Genomic DNA, 27921 nt, shown 5'->3' on the forward strand with positions numbered 1-27921 from the left:
AGGAAGAGATCTGAGCCTTTGTACAACTTCTGGTATAAACGTGAACCGTTTGTAAGCCCTGCTAATGGATGAGTTGACTTGGATGTCATGACTTGGTAGTGCTAAGATTCTGAAACCTCCGCAACTTCTCTCCCTTCCAAGCATTCAGTTCTCACTGTTTTACCTTGGTGATATTCTCCTAGATGAGTGACCTACTACAAGCAATAAGGAACAAGAGGGAGACCATATGCTCTAAGAGGGATTGCCTCCTTTTCCCATCTTACGTGTAGCACCCTATGATGATAGTTCCGGTTGCACTGAAACCTATTTTAAAAACAGGGCTTTGAATCAAAGAGAGTCCCGGTGATTGCTTCTTGCTTTTAATGAGCATGATGGCCTGTTTTTTTTCCAGAGCTGATGGAAGTTTGGCTTCTTTCTATGACTGATTTAAGTCTTTTTATGTGTCCTCAATGACACTGCACAGTGCAGTTTGCACCATTTTAAAAGTCTTCATGGATCAACATATGTTTGGTCAATGTCTACAGCAAACATGTCCGGATGTGTACTGCTCTTGCTTTGTAGAGGTGGGAAGAGTCCAGGGAAAAAGACTTGAGGGAAAAATCTGAAGTCTCTTTGGTGAAAGCTCTCAATTGGCTATGATTGAATAGTTCTAATGTCATTTCTAAATCTACACTTCCAGATGAATTTTGGAGCCTGGATAGGCTTATAGAGACTTTGTTAAAATATAATGTCTTCAAATTCCCTTATCTCTTCAGTGCAACATATTTGAGATATCTCACTATCATTGTCTCAGAATGTGCTTTGCAACTCATCCTTAAATGAAAACTTCCTTGATTTGTTTTAAATCCAGGATCTCTCAGGCTATTTAGTAAAGAAGAGAACTGAGCATGGCCCTCCCATATCATAGACCGCAATGGAGTCTTCATTTTTTTTGGTCAGTTGAATGAAATCCTAAAGGACGTGGCTTTCCTTCCATGCTATGAGACTGTCCTGTGGCCAAAGAAACTCACTTTTCCCATATAATTTTTTCAGATTTTCTCTACAGTCTACTGATTTTTCCAGAAACAAAAGCCAGCAGGTTTTTCCCTACCCACTTTACATTGCATTTATTTAGCCTTCTAGTAGTTCAACATTTAATTCCCTTAACCATTTTTTTCTTTAGAAAGAGGCTCATATTACCTGGGTTGAGAGATTAATATTGCAGATTAGTGGAAAAAAGGAATAATTTCTTTTTTTTTAAGCTTTTGCACAACTTTTTTATCATGGAAAAAGAAAGACGGGCACAGAGCCTTAGAATTTGGATATTAGGCTACAGATGAATTCCAAGATAGTTTTTCTCTGAGTACTTGCTGTCTTTTTCTCTGAATCTTTTGCTCTTAATGCTGTGACAGTGGATCTGAGCATAGATTGCATGTACATGACAGAGAATTTACTAGATTGTCTGAGAGAAATTGTAGGTAGTATTCTGAGGCCAGAACAGCAAGTAGAAGGCTGGGACTGCAGATTGCCATGGGCCTCCAGTAGAACAGATGGAACTTGTTCAGGACTGCGAAGCTGCCAGGATGTGCAATCAGTGCCTTCGATGACTGATCAGCAACTTTTGCAGTACAGACAAAATTCTGAAGGACTTTTTTCTTGAATATCAAAAAGGAAGAATGGCTTCCTAGTATATTTAGGCATAGAAGATACTCTGAGTGCTTTGCGTTAACAAATTTTCAGTTCTGTAGACCCATATACCATTGTTTTCTTTGTATCCATTGTCTCTTTTGATTCCACTGCTAATGCAAGTCTGATGCCAGGCTTTTGAAAGTCACTTTTCAGTAATGTTTTAGTGTTCTGTCAAATCAGTCTGAGCTACAATTTTCTTTTAAAGTTTGTCTAGTAGCAATTAACTTTTCATATAAGTGGGTATAAGTTACATAAATGCATGCAAACTGGGGGTGCAGTTTGCATTCAGGGAAACTTCGCTATATAAGTTGTACCAATTTAGACTTGTAGTTGCTTAGAGTGGATTTGCACCAGAATTAAATTTATTTTACTGAGACACCTTCAATTTGGATTAAAATACCATAGTTTTTCGCTGAATCCAGCCTTCCAATTCTGATTTAAAAACAAAAGCCCTGATAATTTGCTTTTAATGCAGGTTATAACTTGAAAAATAGCTATATAGATGGTATCTTTACAGGGCTGGGAGATGTAATACCCTCTTGTTCTGTACATTCACAGGCAAATATTGGCCTGTCCTTTTAATTCCCCATCTCTTGAAAGTCTGCCTTCTGCACGGGTGCGTGGAAAGGATGAAGCACAAACCATAGCCTTATGTCTGACCTTTGCCTCGTGACAAAGCAACAGGTAGTGTGGATTTAGGGGATATTTCAGCATGGTAGGAGCTATGCTGAATGGTAGCAGAGGAGCTTTGTAATATGTTTAACTGGAGTAATGACAGTTTTCTGGAGCGGCTTTACTAAGGAAAGAGGCTGCCGGAGTTCGCCTCACCTTGCTGAGATGTCCGCTCCATGCCATGCACAGTAAGACGAGAGTTGCTCCACTAGCATCTGGGTTGCCAGCTTTCAGTGGCACCCAAATCCTAATTTGAAAAGTTTTTCAAATGTGTGATCAATCTCTAAAAGTAGCCCAAAAGGGAATAAAAGTAGAGCATTGTAGGCTCTGAAGAAAAGAGCCTGTCTTAACAAGAAAATTATGTCAGGTGCTATATTTGCAGACATCTGCAAGGTCATAGGATCAAAGATGTCTCTTAACATATATTGGCTGCAAAATTATTTTTAAAACTTTTTCTTATCTGATCCAACCATTTAATGCTTTTGTTCTTGTGGTCTTGTTTTCTCTCTTCTGTTGTTTGCTGTTAAGCCTGGAATTCTGAAGACTGAAAAGGACAAGTTTTCATAAATATTACAACCTCTGTTTCCAATTGTTCATATTGTAGGTGGGCTCTAGCGTATCCTTGAAGTTCAAAGGCAGAGGAGGAAGGGCTGATGCTGCAGCCTTTATTTAACTGTTTGGGTCACAACCTTTAAGTTTTGAGCTGTCTCCTCAGCCCAGGAGCCATCTAGTGAGTAGTGTCCTGCTGATTTCTGTACCAATTGCACTTCTTTTCTATAGCTTTCATTGTCTTCCACTTTAGCCTTTGTCACCTTGTGTTATTTTAAGAGCTTTCTCTCAGGAAAAATGATTACTGGCAGATGAAGTTTGTGGTGTTTCCCACATGGGGTCTGATGACATAAAAAGAGAGATGGAGCCATTGCTTGATAATGGCAGTCCAAGGACAAGCTCTACTTGGTCTATTCTGGAGATATTCATGGAGCAGTGAATGAGAAGGGTGAACTGCTCAGTCGCTTATTTTAGGGACCCAGTGAACTGAGACCTAAGCATCAGACACAAATAGCACAAGGAATGGGCACTGTCTGCCTTTCCAACCCACCACTTTGACAGCAGAATTGCCTGTCTGACCTCAAGTCTCAATTTGCTGTCCTAGGAATCAGAGGCAAGTCACTGTTCAGAGAGGATTCTGAAAAGTTAAAAATGGGTGAGGGCGATTAAGGATAGAGCTAAATATCCCTCTGCTGAAGTTGCTGGAATTACATCAAGGCTCAACTTGGCACAGACGTTTGGGAGGTCTGTTAGTTATAAGAGTAACAGTGGTGAGAGAAGTAGTGCCAAATTCTGCCCAGTCAGTGGGCAGGAAGAATCATTTGGGGTTTGTGGCCTCCAATTCCAGATGACCTGAATCTAGTTAAATGGCAGAATCACAGAATCATAGAATGCTTAAGGTTGGAAGGGACCGCTAGAGGTCATCTAGTCCAACCCCCCTGCACACGCAGGGTCACCTAGAGCACGTGGCACAGGACTGCGTCCAAGCGGGTTTGGAAGATCTCCAGGGAAGGAGACTCCACAACCTCTCTGGGCAGCTGTTCCAGTGCTCTGTCACCCTCACTGTCAAGAAATAGCTATCTATAATGCTTTTGTTATTGCTTGGCTGTTTCTCTGTGCAAGGAAACAAGTCAGGTAGATGGACTGCGACTCATCTATTAGATGAACTGCATATGGAACAACCAGAGCCCTCTCTCATTGCTGAAAATAAGGAGTCTGGCCTCATTTAGGCCACCTTGCCTGTGCGTGAAGGGACCTTTAACAGCACAGCCAAACCAATTCAACAGGCTAAAGCTACTGCAGGAAAAATCAGATGAAAGGTTTTCCCTGAAAGATCCTATTTGTCTAATGCTAAACAGCAGTTGTTCACTTAAATGATTGAAAATCATGTTTTGTGATGAAAACGTGACTTCTTTTGTGCATCTAATCGACATTTGGAACATGTTTAATAGATTAGTATGGTAACTAAAAATGTTCCAAGTAACAACCAAAGTGAAGGCGTCATTGTCCCGTTAACTTGTTGCTGAAAGGAACAAACATGCTTGAAGAAGAATTTCTTCACAAACATCCTCTGTTCACCTCATCTTAAAGACGGAGCTGTGAAAGGCAACTGCTGTCAACAGTGCTATAAGCATTAGCCCTCTCTGGCTGGATTTTGGGAGGGGGAAGGAAAGGAGATATTTTTGGAAGGTATTTTGTTTCCTTTGTTTAAATGCCTTTTTCCTCTAGATATGGCTGACTTCTATTGGCAGACTTCTATTCTTCCTGCAACAGTGGCTCTACTACAGGATATTAGCCAACTAGTATGTTCTAGATATAGCAGTAGCCATGGGAATACTCTGCCCAATTATTTAGCACATCTTTGCCGTCTGAGTCCTCTCTATCAATGCAGATGTTGACACAATGCACACTGTGGTCTTGAGCTCCCCAGTACTTCGGAGCTGTTACATCCTGGTGGAGGCTGTCTCCACTCTTCCTACTGTATTGTGAGATCTGGAGACTTTTGCTTTCGAAAACTGAGTCTTCCCAATCATTTTCAAGAATCCGGGGTCCCAAATAAAAACATTTAGCAGCACAATACTTTGTGATAAATCCCTACAAGTAGTATCCCTAAAGGGAGTGGAAAAAAGGGCATTGTATGATCTGAGAAGAAAACGTCAGTTACAGCAAGCACTCTTGCTTACTTGCCTGCTCATTGGGGAGGTCTTCTGTATCCCATGTCTAAATTACATAATCAGTAACTAAGAAGTCTACTAGGCATGTGGGGAGACTTAATATGAGATCTTGAAGACCTAGATCTTGAAGAAGAAACTTTAGCATTGGCTGAAGACAAGGTGATTGTAGAGGGAGACCATATTCTTGCCTTTTAAGGCCCTCTGAAAACCTTATGCTTCTGAAGGGAATGCTTTATGAAAATCCCTAAATGTTATACTAGTAGAGTACCTTCTTTTTAATAGATTTCATTTTCCTACCTGCCACTGTATGTTCCATCAAGAATGATCTAGGACTTTTGTATACCTTAGCAATTCTATTTTTCTCTCTGTATTTCACTACTTACTATATAGTGTTATTCCATGTTCTTCATCTCGGACTAACATATATGGCAATTACAGTGTCTCTAGTTTTGTTTTGCTTGGTCTTTTATCCCCGCTGGAAACGCTGGGCTTTACACTGGTTGGTTCTTGTCTTTCTAAGATAATTAAGGACCATATACATTGTGGAAGAAATAGCCATGGCTCATGAGGAAGCTTGATGTCATTCAATTGATGAGCATATAGACTTCCTCAAGCAGCAAATGAAAGCTGCAAAGTCAGTGGCTAAAAATAAGGTTTTTGTTTTGGTTTGGTTTGGTTTTGTAAAAGACAAGTATTTTTCAGCTTTTGCTGTATCATCACAAGGGAATCAGGTCAGGACAAGAGTAGTTATTGATAAGAGTTTAGAGTGCGTCACTGCCAAACTATAACTTGCCCATTCCTAGGAAAGTCTACAAACAAATTAGATGATGTTTTACTCTCTTAGCTGTCTGTTTTTTGGTACCCAGATGGCCTGTTTATTTTGTGGCAGGGGGATGATCTAATGGGATGCACTCAAGTGGCACCAACTCTACTAGGCTCCGTGTGAAAATGCTGGTTCATGGACCTGTTTGTCCTGCTGAATCGGAGAAGAGCAGCTTGTGTTTCTGCTGTGCTTGCCTCATTGGCACTGTCCTGTGCTATTGTATTGCTCACTCTGTGTTACTTAGAATACATCCAGGTTATCTGGTCCTGGGTCTCTGTTTTCTAGTGATAGGAAACAAAATAAAGACATTTCTTGCATGTGGACTGCTGCTTGCGAAGTGCAGCTGAATTAAGAGCAGGGAGCAGAAGCCTGGGCATTAGGCTGAGCCCTGGGCTCATTTGCCAGTAATCGGGCCATTACTGGCCCATTTGCCAGTAGTTCACAGGGGGTTTGTCCTTGCTGCTAGTCAGGTACAAGCCATTGATGTCGCTTATAGGCGAGCGTGTGCAGTTGGAGCCCAAGCCCCAATGCAGCCTTTAACCATGGGCCCAAACTTGGTCTTTCCTAGCAGCACATAAAGGACCTGCTACAGCAGAGACCAAGGACAGCAAGGAGTGGGTGTAAAACAAGCAGGTAGTGCATTTGGTTTTCTGTCCACAACTACACATCTTGATAAACCATGGACATAGGTAGCCCTGGAGAAACTGCTGGTTTCTTCTTTCCCAAATACAGAATGCTCTTTTACTGGACAAATGAGAATGAGGATTATGGCAACAGGGTGAGGCCTGTGCAGGACAGGTGACGGAGAGTTTTCAGAGACCTTCTGCATAGCCTCTCTGTGTTGGTTCTCCCCATCCCATCCATCCCAGAGGTGAGCCTGAGCGGCCACTGCCCTTTTGCTTGGAGTGAACACCTTTCTGTGCAGCTCTTGGCTTTCTGCAGATGTTTTAACTTGCTATGAATTCTGGTGATTTTCTGTAGGTAAGAAATGTGAGGAATTTGTGATTAAACTCAGCAATGACAGTTTTGGAAAACAGTTATAAAATCTTGTCTCGTTCAGTGGGTCCTTGATGTCTGGGTTTTCCAAACAGTGCTGGCTTTTAGCATGCAGTATTTACTGTGCTATCAGCAGCACAACTGCAGAACTCTCTCAGCATTGCAAAATGCAAATACAAGACACCAGTCTCCCAAAGCCACACTTTCTGAAAGACTAAACACATCTGGCTTTTGTTTTTTTACCACAAATTCTTGTGCTACATGCTAGGCCCATATCAGACCTCTGAAAACCCTGACATGAAGACCAGACATAAATCTAGGACAGTCCTACTGATTTAGGCCGCTGGATTGCCATGGGTGAGTTCCTGCTTGTGAATAGTCCTTTTGAGGTCAGTGGCACTTCTGACTTTTTTGAAGTACTTTACTAAAATGAGGACAGTCTAGTGAAGTCTTTCCCTTCGGAAGCTGTGGGAAGTGATGCCTTCTGCACAAAGTACATGGTCCTTGGTGGAGATTTGCGTAGTGCTCTCTGGGAATGACTCCCTTTTCTACCTAAGGCAAGCTCCACCATCAGCCCCCAAAGGAAGCCTGTCCTGCCCTGCCTGGAAAGACGTGCAGCCTTCATAGCAAGAGGCACAGGGCTCCCCAGAGATGCAGATAGAGGCACGAGGTGTAGGCTAGGGAGACTGGAGAGAGAACAGACAGGTTCCCCTAATCGAAGAAGCTTTTCATTTAATTTTGTTTGTTTTCTTTTTAACGGTTTAAAATAAAGAGCAGGGCAAAAGTGAGAGATAAAACTTGAGCAAATTGCTTTTTGGCAGCTCTGTTTCACTCGCTGGTATTCTGCAAATGTATCAAAGCTCTTTGCAGCCTAACATTTACAAAAACCCTCTTATTTACAGGTAAAGGTGGTATCCAGACTGCTGCTTGTTCACCAAATAACTTACTTTAGGACTATGCTGCAGAAATGTTCATGGAGAGGATGAGGGAGGCTCCCTCCTTGAGTAAAAAAACTCCTATTGCAGTAACACCATAACCTTCAAGAGAAGTGGGTACTGTAGAAGAGCAGTTACTTTTAAAGTTTGAAAAACAAGTTTCAATTGGCTACAACAGGAGAGTAGTGACAGCAGAGGGCTATGTCACAGGCTAAAGACTTTTTTTTTGATTTAGAGCCTTGTGTGTTACACAAGTGCATCAAAGACTAAGATCTCACTTTTTTAATATATATGTATACGTGTGTGCCTGTGTACACACACTTTTTAAAGTCCTTGTATAGAAATGGAGGAATTGAGTCTAACTATGCCAAGGGCCATATGTTTACAGCTGAGCTGGAAAATACTTTAAAATATTTAAAATAGGGGTTTATAATGGAAACACTGACACATCCTTAAATATGTTGATGCTAATAGGCACCACTATAATAAATCCCATAGAGGATTTAAAAGATATATCTGCTATTCTGGAAGAGAATATACTGGCTTCTGGCTGAGGTAAAGCTTGTCATTTCTTTTTTTCAAACCATTTGAATCTTGAATGGCATGTAAGTAGCCCTGGATTATATCTAACACTTCAGATGGTACCAGTATGTAGCAAAATAATGCGTTTGATATCTAAAAGTTTCCCAGATGCAGTATGGGAACCACAGTGCTATTCAGAATATGTAATTCCACCTGTATATATCTGACATAGTGCACGAAGACATTCCAGCTTTTTCTCAGTTTTTTTTATTTCCTGAAATAGGTCCTTCTATTGAACAACTCTACATTATTTTTATGCTGACTGAAATAACTAAATTCCTGCACTTATTAGAATTCATCCCAGGAGAAACCTACCTTCTTCATGTTAACTTTATTCCTAATTATTTTCATACTATTTTTAATAGGCTTCAGTCTTTCCTATATGCGGCAGTAGAGAAGCACACTCTAGCATTTATATGTGCTAGTATCTTTCACGTAAGCTCTGGTGAGTGCACTAAGAGGAGATCTTGTCTCTGCAATGGTGGGGAAAGCCAGCTCCGGGCTAGCTGCAGCAGCTGTGTAGCACGGTGTAAAGCACCATACGCTAGCTCAAGGGCAGGAAGTTGTGCTGCCATTCAGACAACGGCAAGGGAAGGAAAGGAAACTCAATGCAATGACAGGATCTGGGCTTCAGCCGGGCTACCTAGGTCAACATCCTTGTTCTTAAAAGCAGTGCAAGTAAGAAGCAGGGAAATAAAATTATACCAGAATGCTGCTGTTTTGGTGAAAATCATCCTTCCCTTTCTCTTTTTAAATACAGCCTCTTCCAGGTAGTTAACAGAAAGATTTTGATGTGGTTTTATCAATAGATGTCCTCTTATCCTTTGCTTCTCCCCACATATACATCGCCTTTCCTAAAATTGCACTGGGGATTGGCAGGTGCAGCCACATACTGAAGAGAGAGAGGGGGAGTTGCTGGGGATTTGGATATTTAAGTGATTGCTATCACCATGATGCTTCAGCATCTATTTGCATCCACGGGATGTGAGCAGAAAACCAAAAATAGTGCTTTCCATGCCGCTCTTGCCATAGAAATGTAATCTTAGCTTGGGAGGAGGGTGCTGGGCTGTGGGATTGCTGCCTCGTGTCACATCCCTGCTCCTCGCAGCAAAGCCTGACCTCTGGGGTCCTGCTCAGAGCACAGCTTGGTGAGCCACGGCGAGCAACCCAACTAGCACTGCTCACACAGGCAATGGGCAAGGCATGGGCAGCCATGGCCTCTCAGGCTGTCTTTCCAGCAGGTAAGACTGAGGCCAAGGCGGGAGGACGCTGCTCCACCAAGCTAGCTGCTTGCTGTACGGGGAAGGTTGGCAGTGGTGCCAGCTCCATGTCTTGTCACAAAACATGACCTTGGCTAGGTTTTCTTACATCCACTGCTCCTGCAGGGAGGTAGTAGTCTAGGAGCCATGGTTTACCTTGGGGAGAGGAGAAGGTCTTGTGGCTGGTGTAGCTTGCCACCTCCCTGATCTTGCAAAGTCTGTAAACAACCAAAGAGCAATGGTGCCAGGGAGGTTTCCTGGGGGAAAACGGCAGGCAGCTCCCCTGGAGTCTGGCTATGCATGTGGGATGGGCTCCGGCTGTCCCAGGGGTCCTGCCTCCTTACCCCTCACAGCCAGGCAGTCGCACTGCCCAGCTCTTCTGATGACACCCCTGCCCAAATCCTATGTTTTCTAAAAGGTTGTGGTGTTTTGGAGTTTTTTTGACCAATGCCCCTGTTTGTGAGTGCCAGCAACCAGCAGCGCTGCAGGCGTCACTGAGGTGGCTGCCACGGCTGTCAGAGCTCTGGCCTGGTGCTATCGCATGGCCTGTGAGCTCCTGCTTGGCACTGACGAGCAGCTGACCTGACCCCAGGGCTTTTGCCATGACGCCACGGGCTTGCCACCTCAGCCTGTTTTCCTCCGGATTATTTCAGGGCTCGGATTTCTCTGGCGTGGGGCGGAGTTTTTGGCTGCAGTCAAGGCTCAGTCACAAGACCCAAATGGGAGACTGCGAGGCCAAGCTGGGGGAGGCCCCACGTCAGCGCTGCCCGTGGGGGTGGTTCTGTGCGAGGGTAGGGAGCGCCTGAGGTTACTGGCTCCAAACCTCCAGTTTGGCCGCTGGCGAGCTTCAGTCTGACATGGGATCCATGCATGTGCTTCTAAGCACGTTTTCTTGCCCAGGGATCAGTCTTTGCTAGGCCAAAACTAAAACAAATGTCCTCACAGTGGCAAGCAGGAGAAGGCAGAGCCCGGCACTTCGGTTGGCTCTGGGCTGTCTTAGTTTCCCCTCAAATATCTTTGAGAGCAGGTGGTAACAGTACGGAAATGGGCACAGGGGAATCCCTCATCTTCTAACTGCAGCACGACTCTAGCTTTTTGCTCATAGACAGCCAGAGGCAATGGAGAGGTCCTTTTTCCTTCTCTGCCATCTTGAAAATTAGCAGCAGAGAAAAACATCGCCTTCTGACTGACTCAGCCTGCAGTGATGGGTAAACTTTATCCCATTAACTTGATCCAAGCAGAGGCTAGTTTGATCCCTTTTCCCCCTTCAGTGTAGCTCTTGGGGAGCACGTGTTGGGGACCAAGGCCTGCTGAAGGTGAAGGTGAAACTAAAATCCCTGTTACTGCCTTCACAGGAGCAGCAGCAAGGCCTGAGTTTTTGCAGTTGCCATCAGAAAACCCCAGAGCTTGCTGCCATGATCTTCCTATTTTCTTCATCAAGGTTTAGTGACAGCATACTTAGTCTTTTTTTGTTGCTGCTAGATTTCCTTGCTGTTCATCATGGAACAAAATGTTCCCTGGCCAGTGGCTTTCCTGGTATGTGCCAGGAGCCTGCTTCCCTTGGAGAAAAGCCTCGTGCCCCGAGTGAACTATGTGGGAAGAAACTATGTTGATCGTAGGGTGAAAAATTGTGCAGTATGTCTGAGGAGGCTTAAAGACAAGGCTGAGAGTGTTGCAAGGTCAGGCTTCAGGGCTGTGCAAAGAGGAGCTTTCACGGGAAAGTGGAAAGGGGGTCAGGTTGCTTTGGGGTGAAACACTGAGCTGTGTACTGATGGAAATAAAAAATGGAAAAAAATCACTGGAAAATCTCAGTGAGACAAAAGAGACTTTGAGAGGGGGACTAGGAACATCCTTGCTGTTCTCTGAGCTATGGTGGCTGGCGGTTATCATAAGTAGGAGTGACAGAAAACAGGCAGTTTGATAGAAATAGATGATTGACTGCTGTCCCCTGCCATTGTGCCACAGGCGCAATAGCATATAATTTCTCTTGTATACTGAGCAAGGTCCTCCTGGAAGCCTCCTAAAAGCCTCCTTATTTCCAGTGTGCAGGAGGAGGCCCAAAGAAGCGAGTTAAAGCATTTATTCAATGTGAGGAGTGTGGGTGAGGCATGGCTCTGGAAAGCTCCAGGCCTGAGAGCAGAGCTGAGGGCAGGGAGCGAGGAGGACAGAGCTGCAGACACGTTTCTGGCCCTCGTGGTTACTGTGGGTGGCTGAGGGGGGCGGCAGAGACACCCTGCAGTTCTGCTTGCACGTGTGTACAGCTCGATGCACAGCGCCGCAGCGCAAGTGCTGGAGAGCCCTCAACTCACAAGTGTGGCAGCTCCATCCCTGCAAGAGGCCCAACAGGCACCAAGTGCAGCATCGCCAGGTAAGATTCATATGTGCGTGCACAGAAAAAAACCTGGTGAAATGTAGCCTTCTAAACAGCTTATGGAGCCCTTAGAAAGATATCAGCTTCTTGAAAGCCTAGAGTTCCCACAAATGGGATTTAATATAATTTCTTCTGCAAAAGACTAACAAAACCTTTAATATTTTGAATTTCCATGAGTTTTTTTTTTTTTTGTCTTTTAATCCTGCCTTCCTTCTGAATCAATCCCAGAGATATGGCTTTCTTGGGTTAAGGTCTTATACTTAAGTAAAATGATCTCCATTACATGTTAGCAGGTGGTCCCACATCACGTGACTCAGGTGACCAATTGAGTCTGAGCAAGGATGAGCTTCCTGCAAATAATGAATAGAAACTATCGTTTGTATTAGATGATTTACAGATACAGTAGTGGCTTTGTTACCTGAATAAACAACTCATTATGACCACGTTTTCATGCTTCCTGCGATAATTAACAATTCCTGAATTGAAATAGTAAGACAGCAGTAAATGTTTATATTATGCTAGTGTCTAAAGACCCCAGCATGGGTCCGTGTCTCTTGCACAGACTGCTCGAGCAGAGGCATGAGAATCATCAGACAGACAGAATCCTTCCATTCAAACCATATGGCATTTCCCTGGCAGCTCCCTCCACCCCTACTCTGGGGCCTTTCCAAGAAAGGAGAATGGCTACTGCTGTGCACCATCTTCTGACTAATCAATCTGTCTTCACTGCTCAAATAATATCAGTGTGGTAGCATATGAACCTCAGATATAAATCACAATAACATAATTTATACAGTAATTAGGAGGAAAATTAAATTAAGTTACAAGTTGGTAATACTTTTGGGATTGTTTACAGTTTCCATCAAGCAGAACAAAATTTGAGGGATCAGGATCAGCAGGCTGCCTAGCTTTCTGACACAGCTGGGTAAGAACAGCTTTATCAGAGCAGTGCTGCCAGTAAGACTAGACTTTTCCTCTGTGCATTTTGGTTCCCCAACAATGGAGCTGTGGATTAGTTGGATCCTATTATTAACTTGTCTCAAAGTATTATGCGAAATTAATAAGCACAAGGAAGGCGTGCTTTCATATCTTCAGCAAATTGAGAATGTCAGAGAGACCATGGACTTAATATGTAATGGGAGGTATTGGGAAGCTGCAGAGATTTCATAGAATCATTAAGGTTGGATGAGACCTTTTAGAGATCATCTAGTCCAACCCTCCTGCACACGCAGGGTCACCTAGAGCGTGTGGCGGGTTTGGAAGATCTGCAGAGAAGAAGGTTTCAAAACCTCTTTTGGCAACCTGTACCATTTCTGTAATAAAGGTAACAGAACCCTTAAATGAAAGATTGTGAACAAACTCTTGTCTTGATCTTATCTGCTATGTAAGAACTACCTTAATATTGGATTTAAAAACCTCTACTATCCCATTACATTTGTAACATGCTTTGGGTAGTGTGGGTACCTACACATGAACCACATACTCAGACTGTGCTGTTTGGGAATCTGGTTTAGGCACAGTTTGGACTCAGCAGATCTAAGTGATACTTCAAGTGAAGCGATACTGAATTACTAGATGCTCTTCTCAGTAGTTCCATTGGATTGTATTAAAATCAGTTGCCTCAGATGTGGGTTACTTAGCCGAGGTAATTTCTTCAGCCAGTCTAGACTAGTCTTTCCTCTCCTATGTACCTTTTCAGAAACCTAAGTTTAATTCCACTTCCTATGGCATGGCAAGTTGTACATTCCTCTTGTCTCATACAAGAACTTTTCACTGCAACTGGGCAGCCTCTTCTGAAAATGATGTTAATCAAAAGCTATGGCTTGCATGGCAGGGCCAGTTTAATTAGCCAAAAGTAATAACATGAGCACAATAACAAGAGCCAGTGCAAGTACCTGCTCAGGTTTAATCTTGGAGAAGTTCTCAGGCCTGGCTGCTGACGGGTGGCATGAAAAAAATTGCAGTATGTGAGAAAAGTATCTCAAAACGACTCTTCAACAGATTTGCTGGCAAGGATCATTTCCTTCATTGTAGGATCACTTGGCAGATTTATAACAAGTAAAGCAGAAGAATCTTGATTTGATTCAGTACTTAATATGACATTGTAAATAAGAAATCAAAGAGGAGGTAAGGAATCCTAACCGTTGGCTAAAAATGTTTCAAAGTCTGTTGTTGTGAAATGTGTTGTCCTTCCTTATTGAAAAGACTGGCTGGTTAGAGAGGGTCACACACACATAAGGTTGTTTCCACTGGTTATTTTTGCAGGTGCCTTCATTCCTCCCCAAAAAGCCCTCAAAGACTGTGCTACAAGTACCTCCACTACAGTGGATTTTAACGATACCTAGATGTCAAAAGCCTAAACCTTAATTCATCTCTGACTTGTCATTCATGTGACTTGTCATTTTTCAATTAAAACCTTTCCCCCTTACCCTTTTCTTTTTTAATCTTACTTCAGTGATATTGAAATTTGATCCTTTTATATTGGATAGCAGCCAAGCATCTGAATTTGTGAATACTAAACTGTGGGAGACACTGGCAACCTGTAATGTCTACTGTGCCATCCTTGTAGTGCAAACTAATAGGTGTTTGGAAAAGCCAAGGCAGCAGGTAAGAAGGCATCTTTCCTTCATGGTCTGAGCACAGGGCTGCACTGAGGGCTGGTGACACAAGAAAGTAGGTACAAAAAGCCTTGTGCCACGGTGGTGGGAGGATCTGGAATTTCAGTCCTTGCTTAAATTTCGGTCTATTATGTAAAGAATGTTTCACACTTCTGGCCAGGACAATTTTGAGGGTTTTTTTGAGTCTCATGTCTTTCTTTACTGACTTCCTGTCAGTTTTTCTTCTAAAGTTTGGAGCAACTATTGTCTCTTAAAGTAGAGTGTTCTGCAAAGAGCTGTTCCCTGTTATTCCCACAGTCACTCCACGGAAAACCCCAGAGCTCTCTGCCAGTTTTCCTCCCCATTCCACCACATACCCATTAAAATAGCTAGAATATTCTTTTTTCTTCCTTTTTTTTTAATTTTGTTTTGTTTTTGTTTTGTACTTGAAGAGCTTTTCCTCAGGAGAGGAGCTTTCTGTCTGCTTCTGCAAAGTATTATCTCCGTATCTGCTAGTATTTCCCAGGCTGCCATGGCTCAGTATGTTTGGATTGAACACATTTGCTTTGCGGAAGCTGTAGCTATGGCTGTAGGCATCAGCAACAGAAATGGATGTCAGCATGGCTCACTTGCATTGCCCAGATTGCACTGGATCCCTCTTTACTCCTAGAATAAATTAATAGAGAAAGACACATCTGAGCTTGAGAGCTAGCTGCTGCTGAGAGCCCACCAAAAAGGAATGCCTGGCAGCAACAATGTGTCTATGAAGAGTGAGCATGAAGTGAGCTCAGTTACTGCACGAGTCCTGCAAAGCCTTCACGAGTGCTGGCCAACCACAGTTCAGATCTCACTGTGTTCAGGTGGACATATATAGGCCAAACATTAAGCCATCTTCTAAAGGTTCACAACACTTTCTGAAGAACGATGCCATGTCAGATCAGAGCGTGTCTGTGAGTTATATTATGCCTTTTTTTTTTTTTTCCTGATTTGGGCTGAGTTGTTGGGTGATACTTTAGAAACAGAGTTTTGTTACTGTGGTATTCAGGTTGTAGGTTTTCAGGAATGGGACAGAGTGCTGTTTTTCTCCAGTCCTAGCTGCTGTATGTGCCCCCTGCATGACACCACAGCCAAGGGTCCTGCAGTATGAGAATGGTGATTCCACCAGAGAGACTTCTGCCATGTTGAAAGTCGACAGGGCCATCAGCCAAGACAACCACAGTTGTGTGACTGCAAGAGCCACATAGGTGGGTTTGGTTGTAATCAGTGGCAATTTATATAAAAAGCACCCAGAAAGACTAAGGCCAGAAAGAATAAGTTTACTGAAACCTATACTAGGATTAGGGCAGTTTAACTGGCTTTCTAACTCATTTTGCATTAGGCACTGTTGAGTGCAATTGAGTGTACAACTCCTCTCTGGTCTGCTGATATTTTTTGTCTGCTGTTATTCTGGTCAATTCTCCACAAAATGCAAGTACCTCTTCTTTTAAAATGCGGAATGTGCAAAAACACGCAATTTACAGCTACCACTAAGATAGGTTATAACTTTTGTGGAATGTGTGACTGCAACTTTTTAAGGCATATTTGCCTAAATATGCCAAGTATTTGACTTTCAGCTAGCTTGGATAGCAAGAGTGAAGTCATGCTCTTCAGTAAAGACTGCACGAGATTGGCTTGTTATATGCTTACTTGAAGAATTATTTTGGTGCCTCAGTCCAACAAAACAGTAATTCTTTCCAGGACCCCATATAGTCAAATGGAAAAATGGAATCACTAAATTCACACCTATAAAAAATGAGCTGGACATAATACATATATATGTATAGCAACTAATTACTCTGCACTATAAGAGAATGATCTTCATATATGAAATCTGAGAAATTCGTAGTCAGTATGTGTGACATCTACAAAAACAGAGTCTACACACAACACTTGGAGTCACTGGAGATCTAAATGAGAATTTGTGGGGGACGGAAAGTCAGCAGTGTGTATTATTCATCATTTGTCATTTGCAGTTGAGGAAATGGAATGCCCTCTGACACATCTGAAGAAGTTCATGATTTATTGGAAGTAGTGAAAGAAGTATAAAGCCAAATAGTAATAAAATCCCCTGGGCATAGCTTACTACGGTCTTTTACATAGCGATAGAGCCACTGTAAATAGTTGGACTCTGATAAAAATCCTGGCAAACGTTCAGCATGAAATGTTTGAGATATGAAAATATTCATTCTTTGAAGTCAAGAGATTTTAGCCTTGTCCAGCATCATAACACTAAAACCCCATTACATTTGTTGAAAAATCATTCAAGCTCTCAAAAATCAAACACATTAAGATGAGACTTCTACCCTTTCTCATCTGACAGCAATCCTCCTGCTACAGCTGCAGAGCCTTGGCTTGTTGGACCTGTTGTTGCAGCAGCAGAACCCTGTTAATTCACAGTGAACAGAGCGGGCATTCTAGGAGTTTTGCATTTGGCCTGGGACTGTTTTACCATCATCTATTTTCAATAACCGATACAATTAGAATCATTCCATAGAAAACGGACGGATGGAACAAAGTACTCATTGCCTTAAAAAGTGGCTATATAGTGATTATGGAAATTTAATGAGCTAATTAAGTTAGCTGTTTTCTGACTATTACCTATAAACATCATTTCTGCACACATGCCCAAATGCAAAAGCAGTACAACATCACAAACTGGAAATCAGTATGTACTCCTGAGGAGCAACATTGTTTTAACAAATGATATGTGGCAAATGATTGTGACATGACCACACACTGATTTCTTCCTGTTGTTGCACTGCAAGTTAGTTAGTTTGCTTTGTGAACTGGGAATTCCATGCACTAGTGTGTGGATGGAAGCAAGGGGAAGAGGATATAGACAAAACCAAATCAAGAATTCACCTGTCATGAGGCCAAGCAGGAGAAAACACATGCTACTGAGGTATGCTTGCTATGGTCTTTTAAAAAGCACCCAGCCTACTGTAAATAGTTGCACTCAGGCAAAAATAAATGGTGTTGGAATGGGTTTGTGGCTGTATGTTATGTAACATCTCCAAAGTCCACCTGTATTCTTGAGTTTTGTCCTTGGCCTTTTCTCTAAATTACCACAAGTGTACAATAGTCATGGAATAATTAGCAATATGTACTCAAAAGGCAGCAGATCCAAATTTGTGCAGAGTAATCAGGGGAAAAATCAAAAGTTACCAGTGCAAGTGTAAGTTAGTTCAGTGATTCATATGTCAATGAAGTTCACATAGCAAATCATATGGAATAGTGCTGTAAGTGATATGCTAAGGCAGGAGAACAAGAACCACATGTCAGTGTCAAATAGCTCCATGCAGTTATAAAATGATTGTGTCAAACAGAGCAGAGTTAAATTCAACTTTTTTGAGTTGTGGTTACACACAGTCCTCTTGCTACTCAAACAGACACAGTTCCTTTTTCTTGCTTTTTTTTAATTTTTGCATGGGCAAGAAGGAATTAATAACATCGGGCTTTACCATCACGCATCACTATTTCCTTGTTTTTTTTTCTCCCTATGTCAGATAATTTTAGAAGGCAGTTTCACAAATGAAAATGCACACTCCATTCAGCTTTGGATACAAATGTTCCATATTTGTAGCCAGTGTTTGATAGTGAATTCGTGCTCTGGCAGTTTGGCCATCGAAATTGTCAGCCATTTAAACAGAGTTCAAACACAGCTTGGAAATACTGCTTATAGCCTGGAGTAGGCACAGCTGAAGATGCAGAAATGCCTAGTGAGATTTTCCTAAGCGTGCTGCAGGGCAGACACATCTGTGTTTCACAATATGTACAGCTGCCTAGCACAACCATTTGACAAAATGTTCCCCTTTTGTCTGTCACCATTGAAGTCTCTGGCACCCCTAATAGGTACCTCAGCACGTCCTGACATCTCTTTTCTGAGAGAATGTTATAATGATTTGGCCTGTCTTGTGTAGTCGCATTTTCTTCTATGATTTTTTTTTCTCCCCAAATTATAGGCACTTGTGGTGCAGCATGATGGCTTCCCAGCTGCACATTGCATTTGGACGGTCTCTTGCACGGTCTACGTGAAGCTCTGTTGTCCATTAGAGTCTTCACAGTCCCTGAACAGTCAAGGTACCTTTCATTCTGTGTTGCTGTCAGCTCGGCTAGCCCTCAGCCTTCATGCAAAAGGAGATAATGTTCCTAAATAAGCCCAAGCTTCCTCCTTCCTGCCCAGCTGGTTTTCCTGCTGATGACCGAGTTAGCAATTGCGAGGCAGTTGCCCACAGACTCCATTATCCTGGGCCCTCACAGGGCTATGTGCCATGTACATTGTCTTTCAGTGCATGTGTGCTAAAGATTTCCTAGGACAGAAAAGCACTCGAAGGGTTCTGCAAACTCTGTAAGTGGATACACAGATAGAAGTGCAAAAGCAGCATTGAAAGCACTAGTTTAATCTCATTGAAATAAACATTTACAGCTTTTTTGACCTTTTCCTGTAGATCATGTCAAGCCCTTCATCAAGTTTGGTGTGATTTAAAATTTAGAGCAACAGTCCCTTTAGGCTGTTATATTAAAGTCCAGATGCAAGTGAATGTTCAGACTCAGTCTGAAATTTTCCACCAATTTCCAAATTCATAACCTGCAGGCAATTGCAAGAAGGTTGGCTGCACATGCCTATTCATTGATCCCAAAGAGGGACTCTTCGTGCGCAATGGCAGAGGGATGATGTAGTTTCCCCCTTATTGCTTTGAAATAAAGATAATTTAGTAACATGGCAGGTTTTTTTGAGAACCTGCATTTTCTAATCTTCAGTTCACAGGCTATTTTCTTATTTACTCTACTGAAGCATTGTCAACATCTAGGATAAAGAAATATTTCTTATTACCTATTACCTTATTCTACAATATCAAATATTCTGAAGCTGCTCTAGCCTTCACTTAAGGCCATAGATCTGTATCATGTTAAAAAGATGATGACATGCACAGAATCTCTTAACTAGGGTAATGCAAATAGGATTCTGGGAAACCGGCTTTGACTTTGGTCAAGGAGGTAGGACAGAATTAAGGAATATGTTTGGAGGAATACCTCATATCGCTGCAGGCCCAGGGACAGGAGCTAACATGTTGCAGCCACCTACCTGCCACACTCCTCCTCGTTAGTGCTGGCAGGGAAGGCGTCTCCCTCAGCCTGAATTGCAGTTGCCTGGCCCTGGACACCTCTCATCACTGTCTGGCACTGCTACTTGTCTGTAGCCCCAGCTCCAACTGTATCCACCACATCTATCCTACAGATTACTGGAGGTCTTAAATGAGACCAGGCCCTTATGCTGGGCTCAGAGGACACTTTTTGCCTGCTCAGGATTGGCCTTTTCCAGCTGCCTTGTGTTGCTAAAACATTTTTTGAAGGGCTGGAAGTTAGAAACGCTCTCTACCTAGATGCAGCTATTCAGCCCTATGCTGAAACTTTGCCCAAGCGCTGACATTAGTCACACCCCATGGTGTAATTTTTGTCTTTATAGTGTCATTTGTAGCTTAGACAGCCACAGTGAGTCTTCACTGGTGTGTCTGCCACCTCCGCTGATTTGTCTGAGTCAGTGAACCCAAGTCACTGCTGCTGCTGCTCCTAACTTGTGTCTAGGTGAGAGGCAAATAGGGCTGCTCATTCCCTTTTGGGGTATGCCAATGAAAGGAATGCAATAATGTGGTGCTTTGATTATTGTTAATCTTCTTTTAGGACAGGTTTAGATTTTTTTTAGCCTATGCTTTCTTTATGATGGGTCTAGAAACACATAAGATTGAACATCTCTCCTTAAAAGGGAAGAGGTAAGGATGTTCAGGACAGTATGGCAAGAAGAAGAGTGCAGGGACTGCTCAGATGTGGCTGAAGGTGAGCAGCAGTCTCAAATCCCTGGGTTGAGTCTCATCACCCATCCCCTGCCTTGAGGCTTACAGGAGGTCGGTGCTTGCATGTGGGTGTTGCAGCTTGGCCCCTCCTGTAATTTCATGGGTACAGGAAAATCACTCTGATTCACACTGCTGGTGCCTCTTAAGCTTCTTGTGTTTCTCGGGACTTCCCCATTCTCTCTTCTCCCTTTTCCATGTGCCAACCTCTCTCCAGTATTGCCCTCCCTCTGTACTCTCTCTTTCCTGTCACCAGGCCACTCTATGCAATGGGTTTTCTCTGCTTGCCCATGGTCAGAGACCTTTGTAGGAATTGGGATTTCTTATGGAACACCTTACCTAATCTATAAAGCTAGCTGGCAACATAGGAATCTGTCCAAAATCAGGCACATTTTTAAACCCTATGAATTTCATGTGAGAATGAATCATAGAAAGAGTCATTTTCTTCTCATGATGAATAAGGAACTGTATTAAAATTGGGAAATAAAATGATTTGTAAAGCAACTTTTTTTGTTCCATTAAATATCTGCCCTATGTTCTCAACTCCCCTCTTTTTTTTCCCTAAATTTTTTTAGAGAAAAAGATACAGTTCTCCTCACCATCCAAGACATAAAATAAAACATCTTGTTTTGGATCAAATTCAGTATTTTGACCTGCAATGAATCTTCCCCTACAAAAAAAAAAAAAGAAAAAAGAGAAAGAGTAGATAAACTACTTTTGTTTGACTCATGACAAAAAAAAAAAAAAAAGTGTTTTGGTGTCAACACCAAACCAAATAAACCCATTATTCACATGGCTTGAGGGAAAGGTCTGCTTTGAGTTGAGTGCTGGAAGATGAACTTAATGTTGCATTTGACCTTGCTGATCCCCAGGAAAGGAAGACACTTGAGTCAGCTGCAGATCAGGGAGGTCCTGAAGCACCAATTAAACACGGCCGGGGCATGAAGTGTGATGAGGCAGCGTTAGACAGCGTTGGGCCTGGCATGGGCAGCAGCACTGAGGTGCCTTTTGATGCTGCTGTCCTAAGGCTTGCCCCAGCAACGTCCAGTTTGGTGACACATTTCACATGGGAGGCCATGACTGTCTCCTTAGCCTAGTCCTGACACTGGACTTAGTTAGGCTGGAGAGAGAGAGAGAGAGAGAGAGAGAGAAAGAAAGGAAGAGAGAGGGGTGGGGAGGGGGAAGAGGGAAAGAAAGAGAAAGGGAAAAGGAAGGAAGGGAGGAAGTGATGGAGGGAAAGATAGAGGGATGGAGGGATTGCCTGCCTAATACTGATTTGCCCCAAAACTCAGGTGCATGCCTGTTTTGTTGGGAGGACATCCATGCTGTGGGGTCTCCAGTCCCTCCTGCTCCCCGTGCTTCCCTCCCTGCCTCCCGGTGCAGCGCACAGGCTCTTGGCCCAGGCCAGGCTGGTGCTGCTCTCACTCCTTGGCCGGAGCTGGGGTGCGGAGGCACCGCAGGTGGCGCTCCGACCCGAAGGAAAAAATCACGGCCTCTGCGATGCTCCCAGCTCCACTATTTCCTGGAGCAAATGATCCAAGGTAGCTAATCTGAATCCAGTCTCCCATTTGACAGCACGTTGCTTCCAGTGATTAGGCTGGAGCCTGCTGCTTTGCTTTCCAAGTTTTATTAATTTCACTGTGCATTGCTGTTGGCTGTGCTTCCCAATAGCTAGTGTTTTTTTCTGCTACAGATGGAAAATAGGCACATACAAAGAACTGTCTTCGAATTCAAACCTTGCGGGGCCTGAACTTGAGAACATTGGTGCACAGTTGTCGTGTGCCACCAAGTGCAGGCAGTAATTTAAAAGCATCTGCACTCGTGTTTACATGGGCTATGTTTACGGACTTTCCTAAAAGTGATGTGAAATAAAGTAGAAATGGCAGGGAGTGATGCTGCTTGAGCAGCTCCTCTGCCCACATGTCCCCCGCCGAGTATCCAGGCCCTCTAATTGCCTTGGTACAACTTGCAGCTTCATGCTGACGTGCAGGACATGTCACTGTCAGCACATTCAAACATCCCACAAGGCCAGGAGCTGGCTGGCTGGGGTTTCTCCAGCTCAGAGGAGACTGGGGTGATGTATTCTCCATATATTTCCCCTCAAATTAAAAGGGCTTGGAATACATTGTACCAGTCACTGCAATTTAACAAGCAGAAGCTGTAACTGGCTGCTGTGTGCAGCCAGTGGGGAAGGGATTCCTTCCTCCCGTCCCCACCACAGGGTGAGCAGCATTCACAGCTGCCTCTTGGGTCATCACCCAGCTGGGGCTCTGGGCCTGCAGGCTGCTCTCCAGCAGCTCTTCCCACTGCTGCCTCCGGCACCAGTAGAGAAAAGGATCAGCTGTTCCCACCCTCCCTGACACAGCTGGAGAACAACAGGAGAAGCAAAACTGAAAGGCCATGAGGAAGGGGTAAAAACAAGAGGAAGCAGAAAAAAAAGGAAGTAAGAAAGACTGTCAGAAAGAAAAACAGAATGTCTTAGTGCAAAGATGTGGCTATGAAAATAAACCTACCAAATGGTACAGAGAAGTACACTGAGACACCTCTGAGGAGGTGGATTTGCTGTTAACCTGGGCTTAGACACCAGCTCCTGAAGAAAGAGATCTTACCTGTAACACAAGCAGACAAAAAGCACCACACAGCTGAAGTTACTGATCTCTCTTTGAGTTCTCTGCAGCTGCAGCTTTGCTATCATGATGTTAAGGGTGGTTCACTGCAGAGCTCTGCTCCTCTGACAGCATCTTTTGCTGCATAGTATGGTGCTCATGTTTAGTACTTTTTCATTCATTTGACAGTGCAGGTGTGTGCAAGAAATGGAAAATGTGTATGAATTTAATATTCAAGACATAAAATCTTATACCATGTTGTACCTTATAATTTGAGTGAGCAGAGCATAGTGAGTGAAAATATGCAGACAGGTTTTTCAGTCTCTCTCCCTGTTGCTGTCTCCTACAGTGGGCTGTTTTGGATAACAAAACACTGGAGATATTACAGAAACTACCATATTTTTTTCTGATGCTAGTGTTCTGGCACCTAGAAAATCAATAACATTTATTAGAAGAACAGGGTCTTGTACAGGGCTTGCTTTTTGGCCCATTTCACTGGTTTGTTGCTTCTATATTAAAAATATGCCCATCAAATATTGTTTATACCTTTTTTTCCCCATAAAACTTCCACCTTCACAGCTTCTCCCTAGCCTTTCCTCACCTCTGGCATTTTATTTCTGCTGCAGCTCCAGAAGACTTCCCCTTCTGGAAAAAGTATCTTTTAAAAAGTTAACCTTGCTTTTTCATTTGAAATATTAAGGACTGTTTCATGACCTTCAGTAATAATGCTAAGGAGAGGGACACGCAGACCGAGAAGTCATGGTTGAAGAACGTGACGAGTGGTTGGAAGAAGCACCATGAGAAGTGACTGTGAGCAGTGTTGTGTGTGAGCAGATGACAGGGCAGGTGGCTCCCTGGCTCCATGCTGGCTCTTCCTTGGTCCCTTGCAGACTTCTCCTTTCATTTCCCTGCAGAAATACCAAGACATGCACAACTCCTGCCTGACTTCTGTAGAAATGTAAATGTGTGAAGAGCTTCAGCAAACCTTTACTCCATATTTCTGCTTCTATTCCTACTACTTTAGACTTTGTTTGCCTCCAGGTCACTGTTTTTCCAGCACATTTGTCTCTGTGTTGCTCTGCTTTCAGCCTGGTGCACAGTGCCCCAGGGCAGCGTCTGTGTCTCTGGCCTAGCTACCAGCTGGCCTCCTTGTCCTCCTCCCTCCATAGCCATCCCAGTGCAGGCACCCAAACCCCGCAGGATGGTTCAGAAGATAAGGTAGGTAAGCTGGGGCATTCAGTGAGGAGGGCAACACAGCTCCAAAGGGAAGTCCCCAGATTCCTTGTACTGGGTGGGCAGCAGCCTGGAGCCAGTCAGTAGGAAACATGAAGGGAGATGTTTTCCTCTGCTCCCATTCCTCCCTCTTGCCTCTCAGAGCTGTGGCTCAGGTGCCCTCTGGCCCCTCAGCCCCAGATTGCAGAGACTGTCCTGAGGCTGTGCAGGTAAGTGGGTGGGAAAGCCTTGCTTCTTCGGAGATGTTTTCTGTCACTATGGTGTTACTCTTTGTCATTGTTTTTACTAATATTTAGAGGGTTTGTCCAGAAAAGGGCCTCAGGACAGGACTACCTAGTTCCACAGAATTCCCAGGCCACTAGGTTACAAAACCGGGTGCTCTCGATATGTATTCCCCTCTCCCCAGCTTCACTTATCGTGTGGCAGCACTCATGGAGCAGAGGGGTTTCAACAAGGCTGAGGGGCATCTACCTCTGGTGGACTCTTAGCTGGGTAAGGACAGCCCTGTGGTAACTAAGAGCATTGTGAGTACATGCATTTGGCTGGAAGGGAAGCCAAACATACCAATTTTTGAGGTAAATACTCTCCCCACCAAACTGAAGGCTGACTTATTCTATTTTTACTTTTACATTTTCAGTTATTCTTTCCACATTTTATTAACTGCACATGTGGACACACAAAATTTATTCTCTTAGGAATGTTCAAAGGAATTGAAAATGTTATAGGCATTGGTGAAAAAAATGTATTTGACTGATTGTTCTCATTTTTAAAATATGCAATTTGAAAATTCTTCTTGGCCTGGGAAATTACAAGAACAGAAAAAATATTGGAAGACTTCTGTGACCAATCACACTAGCCCAACTAGTGAGCACTCAATAACTGCGGCAAGTAAATACACAGTCTGCAAGATGTTCCAATGCATTATTCAGTGAATAATTCTAAATAATGAAAACACTGAAATCTGTGCATAGATATAATACAAGGGACCAAATTAAATGCATTGTTCAATAGGAGAAGCTGACCCAGCTCTCATGAAGAACAGCAGCAACTCTTTAGAAAAATTGTAAGAGTGTGTAATAGGAATTTATTGTGTGTTAGCAACAGTAATCCAAGTCCAGCAATCTGTAGTGGCTGGTAGGTATCATTCAGAGTGATGAACCTGTTGCTAGGCTCGGTAAGCTTCAGTCAAGAGGCTGGAGCTTCACTGCAAAGTCACTTTCTGATTCACTTTTGTTTTCTGCATTGGGTCCTCTTGAGATTTCCATGGTGAGAGGAGAACAAGTGTGGTGCTAGATTACACCCATGTGGCAGAGCTCAGCCATTTGCAGCCCATGGTGATCCCAGGAGCAGCTCACAAGCTGTTGCTGTGCAGATTATAGCCAAAATCCTCAGCATAACAGCCATGTCTCATTACTTGTAAGTTAAGAGATCTTTGTATACAGATTAGCCTTGAATTAATGACAACATGAACGTTATGGGCTCATAGACATTTGTTTATATAAATTTGGTGATACTACAACTTCTTCATATGTTTGATTGTTTTATTTTGAGCTCTAGCATTTATTAAAATAAATCAGAACAAGAGCTTTTTCTGCATAAGGTACCCATCAAAACCATCATAAACATAAAAAAAAAAAGAAAAAAAAAACCTTGAAGCAAAAATGGTGAATGATCAACATCATCTTGGTGGTGGTGATCATAGCTGATTTCCTTAGCTATGATCTAGGGGCAAGGGCTTAAGCTCATAGAAAATTTCTCTTTTGTTTTCAAAATGATGCAAGAAAAAAGCATTTGGAAAGTTACTGAAGGGCAGTGGGGAATAACACAGGCTTTAGATTTAAACAAGAAAACTAGATTAAGGTAAGATGTTTTGCAAAGCCATAGCTTGTCATAAAGCCAGATATGGTTGAGTAAATTCTAGTAAAAAGTTGCACATGCTTTTATTGATTTTTGATTTTATTTTTAATTTTGTCCGCACAAGCAATGTGTTGCTGCTATGCAATTAAGACTTCACACTTGGAGAAAGAATAGCTACAAGGAATTGTATCAGTCGTTTGTTTGAAACAAAGCCAAAAACAACAATATGGAGGGATAGGAAGGAACTTGTGAAATATCTACTTACTGTTATATTTCCAACTTTCAACGCTTTAGCTTTAATGATGCTTAAAATACCAGTCATAATTCGTGGTTGTGAAGGGAAATATATAGTGTTTGGTGATGATTGAGTGGTTTATTCTAAAGGCACCACGGGAGAAGAATGTCTTGGGGCTTCGGCAGATTTTAAATGTTGTACAAGGAGTCAGAAAGAAATTGATCTAAAAGATGCAGTAAATGGATTTTACAAGTCTTATTGACTAGCATGCTGAGTTACTGCTTCCAAAAAAGCTCTGAAGACCAGGCCTATACTAAAGCCTTTTCCTTTCAGGTGTTCATTCTGCACAGCCTGCTGGTATTCAGCATTAATACACACTTCCATTGTCACGGAAAAAATACAAGAGGCAGGCTGATTAAGTTTTGTTTTGCTCAGACTTTGGCTATCAGAAGTGACAAGCACTCTGAAATATCTGGATTTATTTTTATCCAAACTGTTGAAGATTGGGGATTTTGTAATAGAGTATGAGCCAACCTTTATTTTATTCTAGTTGGTGCAGAAAGTCAAAATAGTGCAGCTCTAAGGATATTGCCCACATAGCTTTTTTGTGCTTTTTTACAAAACGATGAAGTTGGATGTCTGACAGTAAGACATGGTGTGCTAAGCAGGTCTGGCAATCCATGCTTGGAGTGGTTCTTCCTGGGACTGAACAAAAATATGCTAACAGCAATGTCCAAGAAAGCTGTGGAAAACCAGAAACTGCCCATGAGGACCTTCTAGAAATTCCAACCAAAATGCTACATTTTGCAAAACCTTAGCATTAAGCGCCTCCTTGGAAGAGGTGAGTATGCTTTGGAAAAAAGTACAAGGTTTTTCTTGTTTAGTTAAGAAAATTATGAAGGCATAGGCGATTCTTTAGTTTACACCTTCAACACAGAAAGGGATTGGCAGGGTTCAAGCCTAAGAATGTTATCTACATTTTAGCTTGCGGAAAGACATTCATTGTCTTGGTGTCAACAATCATGTTGGAAATGTTGGACTTGATATGGAATCCTCAATATTATCCCCTCAAAGTCTACTTTCACTTTGAAACATTCTTTGTTAATCAAATACAGATCAAAACAAGATGTGTAAAGAAGGGTTTTTTTTTTTTTTTGCCTGTGTTGTTTCATGTCATTCTAAGATGCTCTTGGCTATATCTAAGTGAAGCTACCGTGGCTGCTCTCAGCACTACTTACAGTGCTTATGCACCCACTGCGGAGATGCACGACTAAGGCAGGATCTTTCCATCACCATGCTCCAGGCCTGCAGTCTGGTGGGGGAAATCTGTGAAGCAGCTACCACAGAGAACTGGTTTCCAAAGATTTGTTATCAGCAGTGTGGGAACAGCAGCTTGAGTAAATTTAGATGAAGATTAGAAAAATATTTCCTGCCTGTGAAACTAGAACAACATGCCAAGAACGCATATGAAACCCC

Source organism: Tinamus guttatus, unplaced genomic scaffold (assembly GCF_059628265.1).
Source record: "Tinamus guttatus ecotype Peru unplaced genomic scaffold, ASM5962826v1 Tinamus_guttatus_pri_ptg000488l, whole genome shotgun sequence".
Classification (NCBI taxonomy): domain Eukaryota; kingdom Metazoa; phylum Chordata; class Aves; order Tinamiformes; family Tinamidae; genus Tinamus; species Tinamus guttatus.